The sequence below is a fragment of the Perognathus longimembris genome, chromosome 5 (assembly GCF_023159225.1).
Source record: "Perognathus longimembris pacificus isolate PPM17 chromosome 5, ASM2315922v1, whole genome shotgun sequence".
Lineage (NCBI taxonomy): Eukaryota > Metazoa > Chordata > Mammalia > Rodentia > Heteromyidae > Perognathus > Perognathus longimembris.
The window spans coordinates 70,799,591-70,816,035 of record NC_063165.1 but is presented as its reverse complement, the minus strand read 5'-3'; the positions used below and the strand labels follow the sequence as shown (position 1 = coordinate 70,816,035).

Here is a 16,445-nt window from a genome sequence, read left to right as displayed (position 1 = left end):
CTTTCAACCCCTGCCTGGGTAACCTCAATGTACTTTGGTATCCAAATAAAGTAAGCTTCTTTAGAAGTTCTGATTGTAAGTCAGGATATAGCTTAATATCTAGACCCCTACAAAGGAACAATTAAGCATTGTTGCATTATTTTATTTTGAAATACACAAAGCATTTAGTTTATCAAATGCAAATACTCTTAAAAGTACTATTTGTATTCCAAAATATTGTTCAAATGATATGTGTGTGTGTGTGAGAGAGAGAGAGTGTAGTTGTGTGATGATTCAATGCCTAATAGATTCCTGTAATAATTGCACTATTAAGTTATCTAGTAGAGTCTAATAACTTTGAATGCAGAGTGAAGACTTAGTCTCTTACCAGCCTTCAATGCATACTGAACGGAAGTGAAATTAATAGTTTATTAAGCTGTGCTCATATTAAGAAAAAAATGTCTTCAATAGGTCCATGTTCTTTGAAGTCAGATGGATTTTATTGAGAGCTAATCTCCAGTGTGTTTTTCAAGTGACATGTTTTGGTTGAAGTATTGTGGGAAAAAATAATGCATTTATTTTCAGTTCATTTAAAAATTGGAGCTTTAAATATGTACAGTAATTAATGAGAATACTAGAAAACTTGGTTGTTTCCACACTAAAATCACCTTTAGTAGGATTTTGTTTCTTGTTCTGTTATCTGTAAGGAGAGGAAAGTAGAAAAATAAAACAATATAGACAGTAGAATTGAACAAAATATTCGCACCCCCCAGCATTGTTTCCAGATATGGTAGCTACTATTTAGCCTCATAAAAGAGAAATTATCCTTGAAAACATGTATTTAGGTAGGGTAAATTTGATTCTTATTCCTAAGGGAAATATAAACATATTAAAATATTCAAATACTGTAATGAATTTGAGATTTTTAAACCACTTAACATTCAATAGCATTATGAACCGTAAAATTAAGTATATTTTCATTTATATTGTAAAATTTTTATGAATGCAATTTCAACCACATGTTTATCTTTCATATTAAAAGAAAGTTAATGCTTGAAAATTCACTTGTGGTGTTGATATGTTAGACATCTATATTCTTTTTAAAAATCAATATGAACATGAGAAATAAAAGTTTAAAAATCAATAGGGATATTTGTGGTTTTATGAAGAAAGCACAAGTGTTTTGATAAGAGGAAAGAAGTCACTAACCTTAAGTCATAATATGTCTTGAAAGCAAACTTGTTCCCTGTGTCAAACATGAATATGATTTTATCTTAAATACTTAGTTTACTGCAGTAAACTGTATAAAGTATGTATCTTTATTGGAGATAGTTACTAATGTGTAGAAGTTTTATCTTGGTTTTATATCAGGAAACTGGGATAAACAGAGCAGAAATACCCAGAAAATGCAATATTATTTTTCTTTAAACACTTTTATTGAGATATAAATGATATATCATTGGACCCAGTTGTGTAAAGGGTACGAGTTTATGATTTTTAAGTCTACCAAGAGTTACACAAGAATCACTATGACCACATATTCTCAACCTTCCCAGTAAAATGTCAATTAATTTGGACCTTAATTTCCCCTCATTTTCCCTATACCACCTGTGCAACCATCTTCTTTCTGTTTCTGCATTTATCTGTTCTGCACTTCTATGTACAGTAATACATTATTTAATGGAGGAAACATATCCTGAGAAATTTGTCATTAGATGGGATTATCATTGTGTGAATATCCCATAGTCTACTCACACAAACTAAGGCAGCTGCAAAGTTATCAGGAAATATAATCTTAGAGGATAGCATTGCAGGAGTGTGTAGTCAGTTGACAATTGAAACATTGCACTACAATTCATATTAGCAAATAATAATCAATATAACAATCTAGCTATAGCATTGGATTTGACATCCATGAGTTAATTAAATATTTAAACATTAATCCAGAAAGTTCCATAGATAAGTGCTTGAATTTATTGTTCTCTGAACACTGATGAATTGACAATGATGGAATATTTTGTAGGTACCCCTGCTTAGGCTGCACCATTGCTGTGGCTTTTCATTTCTTTTTTTTTTTTTGAAATGTTAAGCCACTGTAGAATTTATTTATTTTTTATTTATTTTATTTTTTAAGTTTTTATTATAAAACTGATGTACATAGAGGTTACAGTTTCATACGTTAGGCATTGGATACATTTCTTGTACTCTTTGTTACCTTGTCCCTCATACCCCCCTCCCTCCCCCCCTTTCTCTTCCCACCCCCCCAGAGGTGTTCAGTTCATAGGACGTTGAAAGTAGTTACAACTGTGATATAACAATTGTTTCCACAACATGGAGTTCATTTCTCTTAGCATCATCTTATGTGTTCATAAGAGTATAGCTATTGGGCCTTTTGATGCTCTGTTATGAATTGCCTAAGCCTGTACTAATTATTCCCAATAAGGGAGACCATAGAGTCCATGTTTCTTTGGGTCTGGCTCACTTCACTTAGTATAATTTTTTCCAAGTCCTTCCATTTCCTTACAAATGGGGCAATGTCATTCTTTCTGATAGAGGCATAAAATTCCATTGTGTATATGTACCACATTTTCCTGATCCATTCGTCTACTGAGGGGCATCTGGGTTGGTTCCAGATTCTCGCTATGACAAATTGTGGATGTTCTTGTATCACCTTCCTGTGGTTGTACTTACACTATCGCTGTAATCTTATCTGAGTATATTGGAAACAGTGTTTATGGGTATTGGAAGTAGGAAATTCAAAGGGAATACCAAATTTGAGAGACACAGGGTAAAAAAAAAGAGAAACAACTACAAAAGCAATACATGCAAAACTGTTTGGTGTTAAGTGAACTGGCTTTTCATTTCTATCCAGCACACAATGCTTGAATGTGGATCAGCTGTGTCTACTTTGCTTACTATAGTTTCATTTATATTGAAACTATGTGGAATTTGTTCTCATTATTTTTTAACAATATAATATAACAACTATTTGCAATGCATTACATGTTGTGTCATAACTACTCTGGAAATGATTTAGAGTGAATGTGTGAAGGCTATAGGAAAATACTATTTGGTTTCTTTTTCAGAAGAGGTTTATTTTATTTATTTAAAATTGTTATTGTAAAGGTACAGAGAGGTTGCAGTTATGTAAGTGAGGTAATGATAACTCTTTTAAATGGTGTCACCTCTCCCTTTGCTCTCTCACAGTTTTCCCTTCCATCACCCCCACGTAGTTGTGTAGTTCATTTTCAGCATGGCTATCAGGGCTGGATTTATCTTTTGTCCTCCCTATTCCTGTGCTCCCTCCCTTGTCCGCCCCCAAATACATAAACATACAAGCCAAAGTACAGCAAACAGAAACAGCCACAAATGGAAAAACAAAACAAAACAAAACAAAACAAAACAAAAAACAAAACCTTGTTTCCATTTCTTGGATTTCATTTCAAAAAGTATCATTTTATATGATCATACACACAGTTTTTAAGCCTTTGTGATCCTCTCCTAAGAATATTCTTCTTTGGTATTATTATGTGAATGTCTGCAGTCTTGTAGAATTTATCATGTCCAAGTATATTTTTTTTTGTCTTTTACCACTCAGAGGATTTACTTGTAGAGTTATAGGCACATTCTAGTTACAACAAATGAGAAACCATGCAACCTATATTTCTTTGAGTTTGGCTTACTTTGCTTAATATATTTTTTCCATGTCTTTCTGTTTCCTTATGAATGGTACAATATCATTCTTTCTGATGGAAGCATAGAATTCTCTTGTGTATATGCCACAATTTCTTGATCTTGTCCATTGAGGCTAATTCTTCTGGGCTAATTCCATATATTGGCTATGATAACCAATGCTGCAATAAACATGGTTTTGCTGGTAGCTTTAGTGTGGCTTTTTGTGTGGTCTATTGAATAACTGCACAGGAATGAGTTTGCTGAATCATAGGAAGGCTCTATGTTTAGTTTTTTGAAGAAACTCCACACTTCTTTCCAGAGTATTTAACATGTTTGCATTCCCACTAACAGTATAGTAGCATTCTCTTTTGGCAGCAGCACCCACTGGCATCTCTTATTTTAGTTTCCTTAATAATGTCCATTCTAACTAGGGTTAGGTAGAATCTCAATGTTGTTTGGATTTCTATTTCTTTTATGACCAGAGATGCTGAACATTATATGTGTATTGTTCATTTTCACTTCTTCTTCTGAGAAGTGTCTCTTAAAGTCTTTATCCCATTTATTAATTGAGATGTCATTTCTTTGAGGGTTTATTTTTAGGTTTAATTTCTGGAGCTCTGAGTATATTTTACATGTAAAGCATAGCTAGTAAAATCTTTTGTTATTCTCTGAGTTTTTCTATTTTTAGTGTTAGCCATGTCGTTTGCCATGCAGAAACTCCTAAGTTTGATGCAGTCCTATTTATTGTCTTTCCTTATTTGTTGTGATTCTAGATCTTTGTGATTCTAGATTTTTACTCTAGAAGGTTTGACCCATTTCTAGTAGCTCTAGTGTTTCCCCTACCCCTTTCTATAATATTTGCATGGTACTTAGCCTTACATTGAGATCTTTTGGTCTGTTGAGAATTTACTCTAGTTCTGAGTAATATATAAATATGTAGCTTCTGTTTTCTCCATGTGTGTGACCAATTCTTGCAAGCTGTGTTTTGGGCTTCCTTATCAAGTTTTAAGTAGCTATAGGTCTGTGGGTTCATTTCTGGATCTTCTCATCTGGTCCATTGGTTCATAGACCCATTTTTGTGCCAGTACCAAGTTATTTTATTACAATGGCTTTGTAATAGTTTGAGCTTTGTTACTATTACTATTGTTTGTTAGAGGATTCTTGAATTTTGCTATTACATGGCCTTCACCATCAAGTCCACCATGGATACTGGAGGATCACTATATGTGGTCTCTTTTCCATTAGCATGTTTTATTTGCACAAATTAAGGCATTTATCTATATTCCTAGTAGGCAGTTTGGTCATATTCATCCCCTCTGTTACCGTGTTTGTTCCCAACACTTCCTTTATATTCCTATTTTTCTTTTCTGCCCTCTTTCTTCCAAGTTCCCATATTAGTGACATCATGTAACCATGATGATATCTAGTTCCATCCATTTTCCTATAAGCAATGTATTGATATCACATTTTTTTGTGGTGTGTGTGTGTGCATGGGGGTGTGTGTGTGTGTGTGTGTGTGTGTATGTGTGCCAATACTAGCTGTTATACTTAGGTATCTTTCTCTCCCTTATTGCTGGTTAATGGGTGATAAGAGTCTCACATACTTTCCTCTCTGAGCTAGTATCTAACTGAGGTCCTTAGATCCCAGCCTAACTGCCTAGGATTACAGGTCTGAGCCACCAATGTCCAAGTAATTTCCATTCTTGTTTATTACACACTTTTTTACTTAGTATAATGTTTTCAACATTTATTCATGGCATGAAAAATATTCATATATAACTCATTTCTAGTGCTAAATGACATTTTATTGTATCTATTTACCTTAGATTTGTCCTTTCATTTTATTTATTCTTTTCTCAGTTTATGGATATATGATTGCATTTATTTATTGATTGATTGATTGACACTATAAATATTAGTACTCTGAATCATTTGTGTGTTAGTCAAAGATAGGCGTATGTGAATCATGTCTACTTTGTACTTATAACATGTTTTTACTTCTCTTGGATATACATATAGAAGTGGAATTGCTGGATGGTACTGGAACTTGATGATATTTTTGAACAACTTTTGAAAGCAGTTTTAGCATTTTACATTTTCACACACAATATATGGGAGCTTGAATTCTCTACCATTTCCAAAACTTATTGTCTGTTTACTTTTGATTATTGTTTCCATTATGTGTGTGAAGTTTGGTTTCAACTTTTCTTTCTTCAATGACTTATTATGTTTAATATCTCTTCTTGGGCTTATTACCTATTTATGTATCTTCTATGGAGAAATGTCAATTCAGATCCTTTCCCTCCTTATAATTGGATTGCCTTTTTATGTTTCAGTTAGAACAGTTCTTAATATATTCTGAATATAAATCACTTATAATATATACAATTTGAAAACACTTCCTTCTGTTCTGTGGGTATCTTTTACTTTTCTTTTTTTTTTTTTTTTGGCCAGTCCTGGGCCTTGGACTCAGGGCCCGAGCACCGTCCCTGGCTTCTTCCAGCTCAAGGCTAGCACTCTGCCACCTGAGCCACAGCGCCACTTCTGGCCGTTTTCTGTATATGTGGTGCTGGGGAATCCAACCTAGGGCCTCGTGTATCCAAGGCAGGCACTCTTGCCACTAGGCTATATCCCCAGCCCCTTTTCTTTCTTTTTTAGGGGGGAATTTTTTCTTTATTGTAAAAGTGAAGTACAGAGGGGTAACAATTTCATATGTAAGGCAGTGAGTACATTTCCTGTTCAACTTGTTACCTCTTCTCATTTCCCCCCCCAACACCTTCCCCCTTCCCCTTCCCCTCTCCCCCCAAGAGTTGTACCGTTGGTTTACACAAAATGGCTTTGTAAGTATTGCTTTTAGAATCGTTTGTATTTTTATCTTTTGTCTCTTGGTTTTGGTATTCCCTTTCCCTTCCCTAGTTCTAATACAAGTATACATAGTATCCAGGGTACTATAACACTTGTTTCCATAACATGGAGTTCATTTCACTTAGCATCATCTCATGTGTTCATAAAGGGCATAGCTATTGGGCTATTGTGATCTTCTGCAATGACTTCATGGTATCATTTTGGAGGATAAATGTGCTGTAGATGAAGTCCTATTTTTTCATATTTTCCTTTTGTTACTTTCACATTTGTAATAAAGTCCTGAAAGACATATGTGGTAGAAAAAATAATGAATTTTGAGTATATTTTAAAAATGTTTTCATCTGAAGTGTTTTTGGACAGAAACATCTTCATTACTATGGAGGCCTGGGAGGAAATTGGGAGATAGTATGTTGAACATAACTATCTCATATAAAGCCAAGAATGGTCTAGAACTTTTGAGTTACAGAATAGGGTAGGGAAAACATATCTTCCTACATATATTTTTCACAAGAAAGTAAAAAGAAAAGGCAATATATTTTTCTGAATCTCTAGAAGTTCAAGCACAGAAAGCAAATGAAACAATTGTGTGCCTGTGCACTCACGCCTGTGCGTGTGCACACACACACATGATTATTTATTTCAGTCAAGGCAGGATGTCCTTAACATGCTTTTATTTTAGCTTACTATTTCTAACATTTGACTTTTAGAGAAAGCAAGAATTTTTGTTCTGTTAAGACAGTGTTTCATAGCTTCCAGAAATATATACAATGCTTTCATAATGACTAATAAGAAAACGTGTATATTGGATGTCATAGTTTAACCTTGACTTTTTCCTTCAGGGATGAAATTCTTAAACTAAAAATCCTTCTATCAAAGTATTTTAAAGACTTTTACATTTACCTTAATTATAAAACTAATTTTCAAAGTTGGTGTGGGTTTTCTGCATCGGTGAGATAACTAAAACAACTGTCTAATCCAAGTATATGCTCTTCCACAATTAGCAATACTTGCTTTCATGTAATAATATAAGTTTATCCAAATAGAACTGCCATTATTTGGTATAATGGTTTTGGCTGATGAAACTTTGAATACAGTATAAGTTATAATGTGTTACAGGAAAAGAGAATGTTCATTTTCATGTTTATTTTCTAAAATACATCCAAGCATTGAAACATTTAAGTTGTTATGGGGTGGAAAAAAAAAGTGTGGGAGTCCACAGCTTGGTGATCCTGGGGATATTTCTTTTCTTTTTCTTTTTTATGAAGACGTAACTTGTGTTACTATTGGCTAAATCTCTTCTACCCATTGAATTCAGCTGGAGTATAATTATTGCCATGAGTACATAAATTTAGGATGTTTTATTCACCCTCCCTCAAATAAATACTCCATTCATTGATCTCAGATCTAATAAATCTTAAGATCTTAAGAAAAAGTAGGAATTATAAAAGTACTGAACCATGTTGTGTATTTTTCAAGAGAAAAATATAAGACAATATTCATTCTAACTTTCTTTGGAGTTAATGTCTATAGTGCTGACTCATTCAGAACAAGAACCCTAACTCTTTCTGGAGAAGCACAATTCAGAACCAGCCTTGACAGAACAGCCAGTGAGATGCCATGTCCAATTAACTGGCAAAAAGCAGGACTGGAAGACTGACTCAAGTGGTAGTGTGCCAGCTGTGAGGAAAAAAGTCAAGTGAGAGCCTGAGGCCCTAGTCCTGGCAGAAAAAGGCAAACAACAAAACAAAGAATTGAAGGGCCTTGAAGCTTTTTCATGCTTTTTAACTCCTCCCCTAGGGTCTGTTGCTGTAGGTTAAACATAACACCTCAGCCACCAGCCAGTGGACTCCACAGCGGACAGAGCTGAACTGGCTAGCCTCCTTTTAATCCAAACAAATTGTCAGTGGATATTTTGGGAGCAGGCAGATAGTGGGTTTATGTATGTTGAAAAGGTCTTGCAATCATCATTAACTTTATGCATTGTGAGGCTAAGTGCATACGTACTACAAATATGATTTCAATTCTAAAAATTAAGTAATACATGGTCAGTGCATTATAATAATTAAACAATAGTTGATGATTTCACCTATTATTAAATATAATAAATATACATATAAAGTATGAACAGCTATGGAATCCTTAAGCCAGGTGTATAAATACACCTGGCATAAGTAACTGAGCTATGGTGAAGAGAATGACTATGTAGTGTGAGAGGATTAGACTCACTAGTAGCTGTGTGTGAATTCTTCTGCTGTCCTCTATGCCCAGTGCATCTAGCTGTCAATCACCACTTCTGAAACCTGGTTCTCCAGGCATCTTCTCCAGGAAGAACCTATGATTGCTCCTCTTTGCTTAGGTAGACCACTCCCATCCCAAACAACCTAAACTTACTTTCTGCACAATCCCAGTCTGCAAGTTGAAGTCTTTTCAAGTCAAAGCTTTGCTTTCCATTGAAGCTGTCTTGAATGGAATGATTATTTCTTCTCATTCTGCTTCTCCTTCCTTTCTTCCTCTTCTTTTTCCTCCTTCTTTGACATAGATTTTGAACTCAGGGCCACCATGCTTGAAGTTCTGTTGCTGTGCCATGAGCCAAGGTCCCTAGCCTTCTCTTTCTCTGTGTTTGTCTTTGCTTTAATTTCAAATAAGGTCTTGCATTTTTAATCTGGGGCCAGCTGTTGTATCCTGGTCATGCAGGACTCGTACTCATGACAAGCAAATCACCAGTACTCAGTCAATAGGGCTAGGAGTCTTTATTTAGCTGTGCACCTCCTCTGTTCTCCACCATTGGGATGGTAAAGAACAGCAATGAGCTATCTTAGGGCTGTGCTTTTAAAGGTAGAAGCTATGCATTCCAGAGCAGGTGTTCACATAGCACTGATGCAAGGGATCAATGCAGGGGGTCAGAGCAAATCACAAATGGGTTAAACAAGCCATTTACAGAAATAAAATGTTTTCAGTTAGGCTGACCTAATATCAATTTTATTTTAACAATCATTAGCATGTTTCCCTAATGTCAACTAAGCAAGCATGAGTGGGCTAAAACAATCCAGTATTCAATCATAAGTGGACCAAACTGCCAGTCACCATGACACTTCTGTAACTACTACTATGATTATTTCTATAATCTATTACTATGATCACTTTTACAATCCGTTACTATGGTTGCTACCTAGATACAGAGAGGAACAAGAGCTACATATATTTTTAAATGTCAAACTATGAGGAACTAATCTCACAGGTGGAGGTGCAGCCTTCTTGCATGGAGTCATCAAAATGGAGTTATAGGAGCTAAAAGTAAACTCGAAGACAGTGAAATTTTACAAGTCCTGTTGTTTCTAGGAGCTCAAGTGTCTACACTTTTTCTTGGTTTTCACACCAGCCTCAGATTTCAATCTATCTATTTTTCCTATGTAGTTGGGATTACAGTGTGGGTTACCATAGTGAAACTCTTGGTTGAAATGAGGTCTTGATAACTTTTCCTCAGGCTGGCATTGAACTTTGATTCTCCTGAACTTCAACTTCTAAGTATGTAGAAGTACAGGGTAAGTATTGTACTAGCCTCATAAATTCTTATTTCACACCTTATATTTGATTTTTGATTAGTCTTTGCACATAATGCATATACTCAATGAGTATGAATGTGTATGTATATATGTATATATGTACAAACATACATGTGTGTATTAGATTATAGATTATTATTGATAGAGTTTTTTTTTCAAATTTTTATTATCAAACTGATGTACAGAGAGGTTACAGTTTCATACTTTACGCATTGGATACATTACTTGTACTGTTTGTTACCTCGTCCCTCATACCCCCTTTCCTCCTCCCCCTATCCCTTTCCCCCATGAGGTGTTCAGTTCACTTACACCAAACAGTTTTGCAGATATTGTTTTTGTAGTTGTTTTTCTTTTTTTACCCTGTGTTTCTCAATTTTGGTATTCCCTTTCAATTTCCTAGTTTTAATAGATTTTTTTAAGTTCAAGGGATTGAACCTAGCACATGCTATCCAAATGCTTTACCACTGAGCATAACTCCTAATCCTAGATTACTTAGAACAATTTATCATACACCTTGTTTGTATTTTCATAGCTCTTACTATGCACATATGATTACTTAAGAAATCTTGATGACAGTGGTAGTGGGAGTCATTTGTTTGGTGCTTTCTCCATCTTAAGTGTTTGTCTTGGTTTGGCATTGTCTCATGGAGGTGATAGATGAAAACAAATGACCAGTGTCAATGTTACAAACAACAATTTTAACTCTGCTTTGGGAAGAAGGCAGAGGAGAAGCACTTTCATAAGAACAGCAGACTTAGTAAGTTCTAATTTTCTTACATTTACACAAATCAAACTTTATTTAGCTTTTTTCTCCCTATCCTTACTTTTAAAGAATAAATAAAAATATTTTCTTTGCTTTGGAGTAATTTGCTCAAGCTTTGGGAACCATTTAATTAAATTATTACCTGCTGGAGCACCATCTGTTTTTGCCCTAGAAGTAAGAAGCATTGCTTTCTTTCACATAGGCTTCGTAAATATGTAGTTGGTGCCAAAAAGCAATAAATATTATCAGCAGATGGACTGAGGCACTTCAATCTCTACGCAGTCAGTCTTGATTGTTCTGGGCATAGCTAAATGAATTTTTCTGGATAGATTCCTTTAAAAATGTATTATATTCAGGAGGCAGTTGGATTAATGTTTTTTCCACAAATCTCTTCATGTTTTCCCCTTTAAGTTATAGATCTGCATGCTTGATCCCTAATGGCAGTTAGAGTTTCCTTCTGAGAAATGGGAATGCAGCAAAGATAGGAGAAATGTCATGTAGACAGAGGGGAAAGCATTGGACATAATATATGATAGGTAACATGTGGGCATCATGGTGCTTCTTGTTCCCATAATCACTCAGGTTTCCATTTAAATACTTGTTTTGCCCTTATTGGTTGAGGTGTCACCTCAACCAATGGAAAGAGTCTGGATGGGACATACACAAGCCATCATCATGCAATCAGGGCAAAGCCTAGGGGAGGAGATATGGAAGGATCTCCTTACAATAACTATGGCACTCTAAAATGACTTGATTGCACATATCTTTGAGGCCCCTCCAGCTTTCCTTTCACTTTCAAATGAACTTGTTTTGTCTATTTAAAAATATACATCTATTATGTACTTTTTAATTTGATGTTGCTTGCACAACAAAAGCCCATTCTGAGAACATCTTGCAAAGAACGTCCTTATGATATAGCCAAGTTACACAAAGTTGGTAAAGTTAAGGGTAACTTTCACAGGAACTATCCCTCCATACCCTGCTTTCTTTTTCTGCTTCTGTGTTCTCATCCCTCATGGAGAGTCTTCATACCATGTAAAGAGCAAGAAACCAGACTCATCCCCTCTTTGCAGGCTGATATGCGGTTTAGTGGGTGAGGAAATTGAGCATTCATGATGCAAACTTACTTTGTGATTTTCCCTTGCTACATATGTAGTTTTCAGAAATTCATGTGGCTGGATATGCATGTATGCAAAGACAAATTCATTGCATTAGTATTAACTGTTGCTTGTTAATCATTTATAAACATTCAATAATAATACTGATATATATAGTGAAAGCATACTTGTGACTTTTAAATTTGATTCTTGTCACATAAATAAACTAAAATGCCTACATTTGTTTGCATCTGTGCTGTTACGGAACTCAGGCTCTCTCTCACACTCAGCTCTATGACATGATCCACATCTCTATTTCTGGCTTTTTACTAGCTGATAGCAATAAAAGTCTCATTGTCTGCCTGATTTAGCTTCAAATTCTGATCCTAAGATTTCAGCTTCCTAATAAATCTCTAGGATAATAGGCATTAGTCATTGGGGCCTGGATTTAAAAAAAAATCTATATTCGCCTATGAAGAAAAGTAACTTTCTGTTCAACTGAAGGTTGTAATTATGGATACAAAATTAAAATGTTTTCTTGGTGCTTATTAATTACCAAAAATTGGTTATAACTTGGTCATTTTAATGAAGTGCTACATATTACCAATACCAATATTTGACTTTTTTGCTCAATTACATGTTTTTTGGATTTGGACTCAGGGCTTCATGATATCTAGGCAGGCATTCCCCTTCTTTGGGTAATGACTTTAGACCTATATGCTCTGGTTGTTTTTGTGTTAAGTTCTTGCTTTTTCTCTGGGCTGATCTAAAATCACAATCCTCCTAATCTTAACTATGAACATAGGTAGGCTAATAGGCACACAGTAGTCTAGTCTCAACTAACTTTCAAAAGTAAATAGACCAGCTGGGCACAAATGGCTCATGCTTGCCAGTCCTAGCTATTCAAGAGGCTGAGATCTGGGGGTAATGGTTTGCAGGAAAGTCTGTGAGTCTCTTATCTCAAGTAAAGCAGCAAAAATTGAAAAATGGAGATGTGGCTTAAGTGGCAGAGTGCCAGCATTGAATGAAAAACAGCTCAGCTGGAAGCATGGCTTGGTGTCTTAGAGACACTTCTTGGTCTCTAAAGTAAGATAGCTAAGAGTCCTTCCTAAGACAGTTTGCCTTTTATAAAGGGATGATTCTTGGAGATATGGTAATGACATAAAGCTTCCTCATAGATATTGTTGGAATGTAGGTATTCTGTTTGGGAATGAAATGCAAGTTATAGCTGTGAAAAATAATAAAAGAAGTGCTAGGAGAAAGAACATTGGTTTACATACAGTTGCAGAAACTTCAATTCCAAAGCAGTGCATTAAGGATGTCAAATTTTACTCGTTCTTCCCCCCCCACTCTCAATGAGGACATGGGATGTGGCCTATGGTAAATGATAAAGAAAAGCATAATCTTTGGTCTGGTAATAATTATTTTAAAGAGCTGGATCTTTATTGTTTCTAATGTATTATCCTTATTATATGCCCAAGAATGAACTTTGAACAGGCAGTTCTTATATTATTTTTTGACATATCAATAGTAAAATAAATAAAAATGAATAATTTTTTTTGAAAAATATGAAGGAGATTTCATTATGGGAACAAAGAAGAGAAATGAAAGACAAAAGGCAGAATTCATGTTGGTATAGTAATATTTGACATTTTAGAATTGAATTGCTAAGTGAATTTAGTAATTTTTCATGGCTTATTATTACAAACCATCTTTGACTGGTGTCAGTTATACAGAAGATCTGTTAAATATTTTACATTTAATGTCTTTGTGAATATTGAATTTTCCTGCCTTTTGGCTGACATTTAATTCATATCAGAATTACTTTTATGTTGCATGAAGGTCTTTCTTTTTTCATAATATTCATGTTCATAAATAAAATATGAATGACATATGCAATACTTGACTCAGTTTGTAGTAAACTATTGAGTTGTTTAATTTGCTCCAAACTATTGTCACACATATGTCTGTATTTGTAATAAAAAAATTAACCTAACAGTGTTACACTAGCTAGAATTTGTAATATATTCTCATATTATTTCTCATTTTGGTTTTTTTAACCCTTTTAACTGAAAATATTACCCATTATTAACATTTTATATTTGAAGAAAATTACTTAGAGAACTTGAATTTCAGGCGATTTAAAATGAAAGTGTGTTGCTTTTTCTCAGATGCAATTCCATTCTTATATTGATAGGAGGCAAGAAAAATATTGTGAACATATATTGTTTATCTTTAGGTATGTATCTATGTATATCTGAAATGGTCAATGTAAATAAGAATAACTTACAAAATACTGGATAATTCGTTCCCATCTTTTCTATGATTCCTAGCTAGTTATTAGACAAAAGTACAAATTCGTTTCTGTCATTAGTTGCCAATGAAACTGATCTGTATTTTCTTTAGTATTTACTTAGATTTACAATCACTTTTCTCACCACCAATGTATTTACAAAGATGCACCATAATTCCCTTCAATTACGTTTGAGCCAAAATTTTTAGTCTTTTTTTTTCCTTATTTATTGTCAAAGTCATGTACCGAGAGGTTACTTTTTCATACATTAGGCCTTGGGTACATTTCTTGTACTGTTTGTTACCTTGTCTCTCATTTCCCTCCTCCCCTTTCCTTCTTCCCCCACCCCCACAATGAGTTGCTCAGATGGTTTACACCAAATGGATTTGCAAGTATTGCTTTTGGAGTCTTTTTATCCTTTGTCTCTCTATTTTGATATTCCCTTTCACTTCCCTAGTTCTGATACCAGTATATACAGTATCCAGTGTATTCAGATGAGATACAGTGATAGTGTGAGTACAGCTACAGGAAGGGATACAAGAGGATCAACAAAAGAAGCTACGGTTTCACATGGCATGTTGAAAGTAATTATAACAGTGATATAATAGTGGTTTCCATAACATGGAGTTCATTTCACTTAGCATCATCTTATGTGTTCATAAGGGGCTCTTGTGATCCTCTGCTGTGACTAGCCTAAACCTGTGCTAATTATTCCCTATGAGGGATACCATAGGGTCCATGTTTCTTTGGGTTTGGCTCCACTTAGTATAATTTTATAAGAATCGTACCATGCAATTAATCTTGAACTAATTTCTTCCACTGTAATGTTTTGGATTAAATCAATAATTTTAATTTTTTTGCATCCTATTCTTTGAGTGGAACCTACATACTAAAAATGTATATTTAGTCCTTGTTCTTTGAACTTTAACTAAGTAACATACTTCAGTTTTCCCAGTACAGATTTTGGAAGACTCAGATAATGTATATTACATGACTCTGTAACAATTTCTTTTTTTCTCTTGCCAGTCCTGGAGCTTGGACTCAGGGTCTGAGCACTGTCCCTGGCTTCTTTTTGCTCAAGGCTAGCTCTTTACCACTTGAGCCACAAAACCATTTCCAGCTTTTTCTACATATGTGGTGCTAAGGAATTGAACCCAGGCCTTCATGTATATGAGGCAAGCATTTTACCACTAGGCCATATTCCCAGCCCTGCAACAAAATTTTAAATGAGTATAAGCAGATATATTCCCCAAACTTAATCATATACTAGTAATATATTAATACTTTTTCCTAATATCAAAAATCACCTTGGAAATGAAAGGACTTTTAATTTTATTTTATTAAAAAAGTAGAAACAATGTAGGTTCTTTGTACATTAGGTTACTATGGTGCATGAATAGATTTTCTGTGTTGTAATTTTAGGAAATAGAGCAACATTTTTTTTTTAAAAATTTAGAATAAATCACTTTTAGTTTGTAGAAACTTGTTTTTTGAAAACTAAAGATATTTAAAAGTAATCTAAAAAAGTACTTTTGCAAATGTGAAAACTATAGTACATACTCTCCTTCTGCAGATAAAAGCTTCATCTGCCTGTTTCTGGAAATCTAAAAGCTATAGTCAAAAAGCAACAATTTATGATCATTCACGCCGCCAGCGAAAGGGATAAGAAATTGCCATGTATCTATCAAAGTAGGAGGCTCCTTTTTTTCGCAGAGAGCTCTCCAAAAGCCAAGTGTTGATCATATTGATGTATTAACTCTTGACACCCTCAAAGCCCTCTCAAGGCCAGTGTAAGCCACATGTAGTAGGCAGAGGGACAGGAGGGACAAAAGAGTTTTAATGGCTCAAAACAGGTCAATAGCAGCTGAATATGAACTGTATCTGTCAAGTTGTTTGCAGTGATGATTTGCTCTTTGTCCCTTGGAAGCAGAGAAAAAGCAATCTGGAAAGTGTTGTTAAAAAGAAGCAGCAAAATATAAGAAGGAAAAGTTGTGGCCTTTTCCTTAAAGTGGTGTCATACTCAAGACCAAAGTGTGAGAAAACATAAATACTTGTCTGGGTACCACGAAGAATAAATAACAGAGATCTTTTAGGTCCTGGATTGAAAGCAGAATCAGGTGTCTCAGGATTTAGGCAGTGCCTTTAGGATTGAATTGACCCTAGAGGCTGTTTGTGTGTTCAATAACATTTGGTCATAGACCTAGGGATAA

General features: G+C 34.7%; 1 protein-coding gene across 5 annotated transcripts in view; it reads left to right on the top strand.

The window, feature by feature from the left end:
* The window catches only part of Naaladl2 (N-acetylated alpha-linked acidic dipeptidase like 2), a 1,189,792-nt gene that overhangs the window by 457,194 nt on the left and 716,153 nt on the right, over nt 1-16,445 (top strand). The window contains exon 1 of one of the 5 annotated variants that reach the window (XM_048347097.1): nt 6,867-6,991. The exons of the other annotated variants lie outside the window; for them this stretch is intronic. The gene's annotated coding sequence lies outside the window, so the exon portion shown is untranslated. Of the gene's footprint in view, nt 1-6,866; nt 6,992-16,445 lie in introns of those variants that run through there. 5 annotated transcript variants of the gene reach the window in all.